Here is a 10,495-nt window from a genome sequence, read left to right on the forward strand (position 1 = left end):
ATGTGTATATATGTACATATGGACAGATTGTAGTGTAGGATGACTCTGATTGGCTGAGAGTTTAGCCACACCGACTGGCAGGTCTTAAAGGATTACTCCTAGCCAGACCATGTCATTCTGGACTGGTCGACCTACTTGTGATATGCTCCAGTCTTTTAGTTAATAAAAGCCCTGGTTTGGATCAACATCTTTGGTTCTTTCGACACGCATCACACCCCTGTAAACACCAACACTCTCTGTGGTACCCCCTGTAAACACCGACACACTCCCCGGGACCCTCTGTAAACACAGACACACACCCCGGGATCCCCTGTAAACACCGACACGCTTCCTGGAGTGAGAGATGAGTAAAACTAAGATGGAAATATGAGGGATGAAGAAAGCTAGTATCTTCTTTCTTTTCTTCTTTTTCTTTGGCTTGGCTTCGCGGATGAAGATTTATGGAGGGGTAATGTCCACGTCAGCTGCAGGCTCGTTTGTGGCTGACAAGTCTGATGCGGGACAGGCAGACACGGTTGCAGCGGTTGCAAGGGAAAATTGGTTGGTTGGGGTTGGGTGTTGGGTTTTTCCTCCTTTGTCTTTTGTCAGTGAGGTGGGCTCTGCGGTCTTCTTCAAAGGAGGTTGCTGCCCGCTGAACTGTTAGGAGCCAAGATGCAGGGTTTGAGGCGATATCAGCCCACTGGCGGTGGTCAATGTGGCAGGCACCAAGAGATTTCTTTAGGCAGTCCTTGTACCTCTTCTTTGGTGCACCTCTGTCATGGTGGCCAGCGGATATATGTGTAATGAATAAAGCCAGTATGAATAGGATAAGAGTAGATAATAGAATGTAGGAAGTAAAGTTAGTCTGAATAAGATAAGGGTCTTCTAGCCTTAGACAGAATCAGCAAGTTCCGTATATGTAATTAGTAAGCCTTAGATGAATTAGCAAGTTCTGCATATAAGAGTTAGACAGCCCTGAGGGTTGGGAAGGTGTGAATAAGGACAAAGGCAGGTGAATAAGGACAATGACATGATGGGACACCGACAGGATACCCCCTGGTCCTCCAAGTTCACAGAAACAGCACGTAGGCTGACAGGATTGCCTAATGGCAAACTCATCCAGGAGGCAGAAGAATGTTAGAGTGGGGGAGGGTACCTCTACACTGAAATGAACTGTATAAAAGTTGGGTGAGCCCCAGTATGTGTGTGTATTCCCAGGGTTTGCATTGTTGTATAATAAATGTTCTTTGTTCTTTGTTCTCAATTTTAGTCTCGAGCAAATTCTGTGAAGGTACTTCTGTTTCTCACAAATGGGGGCTCGTCCGGGATCCCGTCCGGGATCCCACTCTCTCCACTGACAGAGTGCCCGACGACGAGGGTAGGTGCACCCCGGCTGATTCAGGTTGTCTCACGGATGACGGGTGACTGGTCAGTGGTTGAAGTGATTGATATCCGAGAAGAGGCATTGAGAACAAATGACGGGAGGACGTTAAGGAAGCGCACTAGGAATAGCTACTGGATCCAGGTAAGAGGAAGTTTACTTACCTGTTAGTATGGGAGGTGTGAGTAGCAAGGGAAATAGTCCTAAGGAAGGACGGGACGATCAGATAACTAAGCAAAGTCTGTTAGGATTAATGCTATCTGATTGGGGTGCGGGGAGAACCCGTGGGAAAGATAAACAGACCATGGTCAGGTATTGCTGGTTAAAAACCCGATAAAAGGGAATTCGGTATATTGGCCAAAGTTTGGATCCGATGAAGACTGGATGTGTCAGGCATTGAACATCTGGCTTTATCAAAATCAAAGAGATAATATTGACAGCAGAGAATATGACGCCTGCTGGCTCAGTGGATCGGTTGATCAACTGGTTTTGAATGAAAAGGAATATAAGGACAAGAAGGATGAGGAACCTTTTGTCCCTGAAACACAAGGATGGGATCTGTTACATTCCCTTCCTCCACCTTATGCTCCTCCTATGCCGGCTCCTATCTTTCCCCTCTGTCCTATGCTCTACCCTTCTTCACCTTCCCCATCTCCTCCACAGCTAAAGAAAGGAGAAGAAAGTAGGGGTGGTATGATGACCCATTCACAAAGTACTAGATTACCACCTCAATTGACAAGAGAGGGAGGAGACTTTGATTCAAAACAGTGTGAGACCCTCCGGGAGGGAAGGGCAGAACCCTTTGATTCATTTCCCGGAGAGCAGGAATCTAGACATTATAAAGGAGAGGATAAGCCAGAAATTAACTAAATGAGACCTTTATGGGAAGTTCCCATGGGAGGGGGCCTCGGTTTTGTAAATGTGCCCCTGACTAGTACGGAGGTGCGTAATTTTAAGAGAGAATGCCCAATAAACAGAAAGGAAAGGCTAAGATTTTGATGCAGGCAGTCAAGGAAGTCGTGGAGGGACAGCAAGGAAAGGGTAGGGGCTGTGTGCCAGCTCCTGGACATTGGGAGGAGCTCCGGGAGTGGGAGAGTAGAGACCAGAGCAGGGGCAAGGGTAGAGGGGGATTCTGGGGACGATGACCATTCCCGGGACCTCGTGGTAATCCCGGTAGGAATTGGGAAACAGGAGCATTAGTTTGATACCATTGTAAAAAGGAGGGACATTTTAAGAGAGAATGCCCAATGCGAGCCAGGGAGACGGGATCTTACGCACTGATGGAAGCAGATTATGAATAGGGGGGGTCACGGTTCTCAGTCAATACACAGCGTGGGGCTGCACGGAGAACCATTGGTAAATTTAAGCATAGGACCCCACGGTGACGAGATGACCTTTCTTAGTAGATTCTGGGGCAGCCCGGTCTAGTATTTTACAACCACCCGAGGGTGTTAAGATAGAGGGGACCGTGATGATTTCGGGAGTAAGAGGAAGAGATTTTACGGTCCCTGTATTAAGGGATGTAAGAATACAAATGGGAGAGAAGATAGTAACGGAGGACATTCTACTAGTTCCCCAAGCTGGAGTTTGTTTGTTAGGACGAGATTTACAGGACCAATTGGCTATTGGCATCAGACCACAGGAATCAGGTATCGGGGCTCAATTGTATGTATTAACCAAGGAGGATCGGGAATAATAAATCCTGGAGTATGGGCAAAAAGAAGCAATAGAGGAGTGTTAGATATTCCTCCCCTGCAAGTTACTTTAAAAGATCCTGAGCAAGTAATTAGACAAAAGCAGTATCCAATTCCGATGGCTGGTCGAATGGGGCTGCAGCCAGTAATTGACCAGTTGGTGAAAGATGGTATACTTGAACCTTGTATGTCACCTTTTAATACCCCTACCCCTGAGGCTAACGACCAGTACATATCCAAATATTTAAAGGGACTTTCTGCCTCTCTATACGAATTAAAACGAAAGGGTTTATTAGCTCAAAACCCACCCCTGGAGCATCCTATTCATTTTATTAAATCTGGTGATTGGGTATATGTAAAAGCATGGTAGGATCACCAACTAAAACCTGTCTGGGACGGCCCCTATTGTGTACTTTTGATTACAGACACTGCCGTGCGAACGAAAGAAAAGGGGTGGACTCACATAGAACGAATTAAACAAGCTGCTGATCCACGGACTAAAGACATTGATAATCTACCCTCCACCTGGCGTGAAGTCCTTCATCCTTCTGATCTGAAAGTTACACTACGCCGGGAAAAAGTGCTGTAATGTTGTTTTTACCATTTGCTGTTTTGTTTACTTGTTGGTTCCCAATTTTTGGGAAATCACCAAATTGCTCACAATGTATTAAGTCCTCCTGGAATAGGGGCAGCAGAGGTGACAATTATTTACCTTTAGAATGCAGACAGGGCGCAGGTATAGAGTATAGTCATAGTGGGGTACCTTATTTAGTATGGGTTAATATAGGATCCCAACATGGACCAGGGGAACAGAACGGCCCTAGGGGAGTAGATTTGATTTGTATTTCGGCCTCTACAGGTATTAAAAAGAGGAGTTTTAAAGGGATAGCACAAAGAAGATGGTGGGACAATGACAGACAGAATGTTAGTCAGGATTGTACATGTAGCAGAGATAGAGTGAATACATATGCTAATGTTCACAGGTTCAGATACTTATGCTAATGTTCGCAGAAAGCTACAACTCACAGGTTAAGTGACAAGAAACACCCCTCCCCAACTTGGTCTCCTGTAAATCATCCTTTGGGTCACACAGACATTCGGAATGTTAAGAACCACCACTGTAAGGGGAGTTCCAGTTGTAAACGACGTAAGCTGCTCCAGAACACCACAGCTGCTTGGCATTTAAATCATTTAATCAGACTCCAGCCTTGGAGATCATCACCGAACAGACAGAGATGGCCCTGAATTTATGGGCTGAAGAAAGACGACAGATACGAGCCACAGATCAACAAAACCGCCTGGCTCTCGATGACTCGTTGGCTGCTGAAGGCAGCGTTTGTGAAAGACTGGTTAATGACAATGCTCGCAACGGTCAGGCGGTAAAGACACTTCTTCAGGAGTTCGAAAATCTTCCCGTGGGATAGACTAGACTTTTTATTGGTAACTGGAGTCTGATACCCACAGCCCTTATAGCAGCTGGACTCGCTATTCTGGCCATTATGGTGCTCCCCTGCCTAAAGACTTGTGTGCAGTATTTAATTCAACGGACCCCTCATCAGATCACTATAACCCAAAGGATGTATGTTTCCCAAATTCTGTCTGATGATGCTGAGACTGCAGTTCGTTTACTGATTTGCTGGGAAAAAGACCAAGTTTACAAGTAATACATTCCAGTTGAAAATTCACGAAGCGTAGCTAAAAGAGGATTGTGAGAGATGAGTAAAACTAATATGAAAATATGAGAGATGAAGAAAGCTAGTATGGATATATGTGTAATGAATAAAGCCAGTATGAATAGAATGGAAGTAAAGTAGTCTGAATAAGATAAGGGTCTTCTAGCCTTAGACAGAATTAGCAAGTTCTGCATAAGCCCTGAGGGTTGGGAAGGTGTGAATAAGGACAAAGGCAGGTGAATAAGGACAATGACATGATGGGACACAGACAGGATACCCCCTGGTCCTCGGTTCACAGAAACAGCACGTAGGCAGACAGGGTTGCCTAAAGCCAAAACTCATCCAGGAGGCAGAAGAATGTTGGGGTGGGAGGGTACCTCTACACTGAAATGACTGTATAAAAGTTGGGTGAGCCCCAGTATGTGTGTGTATTCCCAGGGTAAGGGGAGCACCCAACTTTGCATTGTTGTATAATAAATGTTCTTTGTTCTCAATTTTTATCTCGAGCAAATAAGGGACAGGGAGGGTGTACGGGACTGGAGGGTGTTACAGAGACAGGGAGGGGTCGAGTGGTCGGAGGTGATTACAGAGACAGGGAGGGGTGTAGGGGACCAGAGGGGGTTACAGAGTCTGGGAGGGTTGTAGGGGACTCGAAGGGGTTACAGAGACAGGGAGGGGGGTTGGGGACCTGTCGGGGGTTCCAAAGACAGGGAGGGGTGGAGGGGTTGGAGCAGATTGGGAAGGGTAACGGGGTTATCTTGGTTCTATCATATTTGGGCAGGAGGAGGCTGATTGGCCCCTCTATCCTGTTTGCTCTTGGGTGAGATCTTGACCCCTCCCAACCCCACCCATTTGGACAGCTGTCCCTGCAACCCCCTCCGTTCTCAGTGGTATCTCTCCTGGTCTCCAGGTGGATCTCGCTGCCTGTGGTCTCAACATGAAGCTGTTCCTTGCCCTCACTGCCTGCTGGTTGCTGGCCCTGGTCTCTGCAGATGACCCCCAGTCTTGCAGTGAGTACCCCCACTCACCTTCCTCTGGGACCCCCAGGGTTGGTGGCCTTGGGAACTGCATACACTGGGATCTGGGAGCTATTGGGGAGTGGTGAACTTGGAAAAGATGGAGAATGATAGGCATGTGAGGGGGTTGTGTTGGGTGTGGGGGGGACAAGGACAGGTGATGGACTGGCATCAGACAGAGAGCGAGTTAACACGGGCAGCTGTCACCTTGCTTTCCACTCCACTGGCTGTCCCCACCTCTCCCTCTCTACCTCTCCCTCCCTCTCTCTACCTCTCCCTCCCTCTCTCTACCTCCCCACCTCTCCCTTTACCTCCCCACCACTCCCTCTACCTCCCCACCTCTCCCTCTCTACCTCCCCATCTCTTCCTCTCCCTTTCTATCTCCCCATCTCTCCCACTCCCCCTCTCCATCTCTACCTCCCCACCTCTCCCTCTCTCTCTATACACCTCTTTCTACTGCCCCACCCCTCCTTCTCCCTACCTTTCCCTCTCCCTCTCCCCCCTCTCTCCCCATCTCTTTCTCTATACCTTCCTCCCCCTCTCCCACATTCTCTCCTCCCTCTCCCCAGTCTCTCCTCCCTCTCCCCACTCTCTCCTCCCTCTCCCCACTCTTCCTCCCTCTCCCACTCTCTCCCTCTCCACTCTTCCTTCCCCTCCCTCTCTCCACTCTCCCTCCTTCTCCTTCCCCCCCACTCTCTCCTCCCTCTACCACTCTTCTCTCTCACCACCCCCCCACAGATCATCACCCCTCCTGAGTGTAAATACTCTGTGTGGATCGGAGGCTCCATTCTGGCCTCCCAGCAGATGTGGATCAGCAAACAGGAATACGATGAAGCAGGCCCTTTAATTGTCCATAGGAAATGCTTCTAAATGTCGCGGTGCCAGCGCGCGTTGCAGGGAGCGAGTTCGCATACAAAAGCCCAGCCATCGCCTGTCCTCAGAGGTGCTGCCCACTTGAATCGACAGTGTCCATGTTGGGCTGCCATCCCGAGACCCTGGGGCTCGCCTGGACGGGGGTTGCATGTACCTCACCTCGACCTCCACGCAGGAACCTGCGCCATTCTGTCAGTTTTACATTTGTTTACGAATCTTCAATCGGAACTAAGCACTGTCCCTCATCTTAACACTCCTGTAAATGTCTGTCCCTTCCCGTGTTTTGTTTTGAGTCCGTGTTTTGTTATTTATGAACATTATCTGTGTTCTCATCAATAAAAACAATGGAATCCCCTGATGGGTTGGTCAGCGACTCGAGTGGTTATTTTTCCCTCCTCGACTGGCTCCCTCTCGCCAACACCCTGGCCAGGGATGGGTGGGGGGGGTGTCAAACTCAGGTAACCTGGCTTCTGCCCACCGTCCCTGCCCCCTGGTGTGGGGCGAAGCTGGGGTGGGAACCTATCTCAGGCTGGGGTCTTCCTCTTCTCAGTTGGACCATCTGGGAAGGGAGGGGGTCAGTGACAAATACACACCTGTCCTGGTCAACGTCCCATGGCTTGGGAACTGTTGCTTCCATTGGGGACTGGAAATGATGGTTCAACATACACTCACACACACTCACACATACACACACACACACACACACACACACACACACACACACACACACACACACACACACACACACACACACACACACACACACGCATTCACACACATGCACAATCCCCAGCCCCAGAACTTGAATTTTGCTGCATACTCTTCTCGATCCCTGCCGTTTATTCAGCTCCCTGACTCTGAAACCCCCTCTGGTTCCCTACACTCCTGTGTCTGTAACCCCCCCCCCCAGTTCACTCCACCCCTGCCTGTCTCTGTCACCCCACCAATTCCCTCCTCCCCTCCCTGTCTTTGTTACCCCCTCTGGTCTCCTACACCCCTCCCTGTCTCTGAAACCCCCTCCTGTCCCCTCCACCCTTCCCTGTCTCTGTCACCCCTCCGGTCCCCTACACCCATTCCTGCCTCTGTAAACCCCTCCGAAACAGCAGTGCTCAGTCTGGAGGCAGGAAGTTGTTTGCAATCCTGGTGGAAAGTATTTTCAGGTGATAGGCACTGAGGATTTAAAATGTATGGTTAAGCGTTAACCATAGCTGGTAAATGCATGCCAATGTCCAGAATCGGGGACTCCTGTTGGAAGTCGGTAATTATGTAGATGCAGGTGAAAATTAAGGATTAAAATTTGGTTAAAAACACGACGCTGAAGAAACTCAGGAGGTCACACAGCGTCCTTTTACAGCAAAGATAACAGTGCAGAACCGACATTTCAGGCTTGAACTCTTCATCACAGTGCGAGCAAAATGTCGGCAGGTGGCACAACAAAATGGTGGGGAGGTGGGGCAGGGGGAGGATCATGGGCCCACGGGCAGGGGGTAGTTGGTGGATCAGGGATGGAGGGCACAGCAGCAAACAGATGGAGGGGGGACGGCTCTGCGAATGGAGAGGGAAGGGGCTGGTGGGAAGGAGATGGAGAGACAGAAAAGGGAGGGGGGAACGGGGAGTGGGCTGGCAGAAACCGGAGACGGAGATAGGAAAATCAGGTATTGTTCCTGCGATTTACAGGTGGTCTTGGTTGGATGGTGCACGAGGCCATGGACGGATGTGTCAGCGCGGGAATAGAAAGGGTCAGCCACGGGGAGATCCCCATCCCTGAGGCGGACAGAGCGAAGAAAAATGGTCTCCTGACGTAGAGGTGACAGCAGCAGGAGCACCGGATGCAGGAGGTGACCCCCCCCCCCACCTCCCAGCAGATTCACAAGCGAGGGGCTACTTTACTGGGAAGGATTGTTTGGGGCCCGGATTGGTAGCAGATCAGTGGGGAGGGAGGACTGGATGAGGGAATCCCTGCAGAAGGTGAAGAGGGGAAGGTAGATGGATCATGTAGTAGGAAAGTCTTCTGACCATGGGGTGTGTGTGACTGGCTGCGGCCATGAGGGGTTGCAGACCACCGTTTGAGAAGGAGAGGAGGCGACCCTGACAGGACGGTGACCCACGGTGGTGGGACTGAGGATGGAGAACCTGAGGTCGAAGAAAACGCAGGTTAGCGGGGCTGCCGGCACCTCGAGGCGAGGGGCATGAACTGGGCCGCGGCTTGTGACGAGCTGGAGGGCATACCGGGTATTGGGAGGTCCGGATCTGGAGCTCGGTCTGCCTCTGGTTTGATGGAGCGCTGGAGGCAAATCCACAGAAACCTCTGGCCAGTGGTAGGGGGCACTGGGTAATGCCTGCCTGATGGTGAATCTTTGCTTTACGGCCGACAGAAGGAAGTTTTGTGTAAAGTTACATTTTCTGTTTTGTTATATAATTGTGACACACAAAACTCAAAACACAAAACACAAAACTCAAAACGGTCAACCAGTTTACCTATCTCGGCTGCACCATTTCATCAGATGCAAGGATCGACAATGAGATAGACAACAGACTCGCCAAGGCAAATAGCGCCTTTGGAAGACTACACAAAAGAGTCTGGAAAAACAACCAACTGAAAAACCTCACAAAGATAAGCGTATACAGAGCCGTTGTCATACCCACACTCCTGTTCGGCTCCGAATCATGGGTCCTCTACCGGCACCACCTACGGCTCCTAGAACGCTTCCACCAGCGTTGTCTCCGCTCCATCCTCAACATCCATTGGAGCGCTTACATCCCTAACGTCGAAGTACTCGAGATGGCAGAGGTCGACAGCATCGAGTCCACGCTGCTGAAGATCCAGCTGCGCTGGATGGGTCACGTCTCCAGAATGGAGGACCATCGCCTTCCCAAGATCGTGTTATATGGCGAGCTCTCCACTGGCCACCGTGACAGAGGTGCACCAAAGAAAAGGCACAAGGACTGCCTAAAGAAATCTCTTGGTGCCTGCCACATTGACCACCGCCAGTGGGCTGATAACGCCTCAAACCGTGCATCTTGGCGCCTCACAGTTTGGCGGGCAGCAACCTCCTTTGAAGAAGACCGCAGAGCCCACCTCACTGACAAAAGGCAAAGGAGGAAAAACCCAACACCCAACCCCAACCAACCAATTTTCCCCTGCAACTGCTGCAATCGTGTCTGCCTGTCCCGCATCGGACTTGTCAGCCACAAACGAGCCTGCAGCTGACGTGGACTTTTTACCCCCTCCATAAATCTTTGTCCGCGAAGCCAAGCCAAAGAAGAAGATATAATTGTGAATGGGGAAGTTGGCGGGCTGGTAGGTGAGGACAAGGGGCATCCTGTGCATGTGGGTCAGGGCAGATGTGCAAGAAATGGAGGATATGAGGGGGAGGGTGGACGGACGGCGGTCGATAGTAGCCGCTTTCAGGTGAAACAGCTGGGAAGATGCGGCTCTGGGGCCGGCTGCGGGTGTGTGCGAAGCGACGTTCAGGTGGCAGCGCTGTTCTGGCACCTGAAAGGTCCACAGCGAGGGAGAGCGTTGTGGAGCAAATGCCGGCTCCTGTTGGCTGCGGCCGCAGTCCCGCTGGGTGGTGGGGTGCTTGGAGGTGGAGAATACACCACCAAGGAGGGTTGTGGAAGTGATCCTCGGGTCAAGTTTCTCTGCTTTCAGTTGGCTTCCCAACAGCCACTTTTGGATATTTATGTCGGGGTATTCTGGTCACCTGAAAGCTGCTTATGTTAATGGCTCGGGTTGTACACACGATAGTCGACACCCTGTCAAAGCTTGCCCCACCTAACCCCCCCCACCACATCTGGGTCCCTGTTGTCCTGAACGACGCAGGTACTTGCTGTGGTCGAAAGTCGACCCCCTAAATCACACTTTAAAAAGTGGCC

The sequence above is a fragment of the Narcine bancroftii genome, chromosome 8, assembly GCF_036971445.1.
Source record: "Narcine bancroftii isolate sNarBan1 chromosome 8, sNarBan1.hap1, whole genome shotgun sequence".
NCBI classification, from domain to species: Eukaryota; Metazoa; Chordata; class Chondrichthyes; order Torpediniformes; family Narcinidae; genus Narcine; species Narcine bancroftii.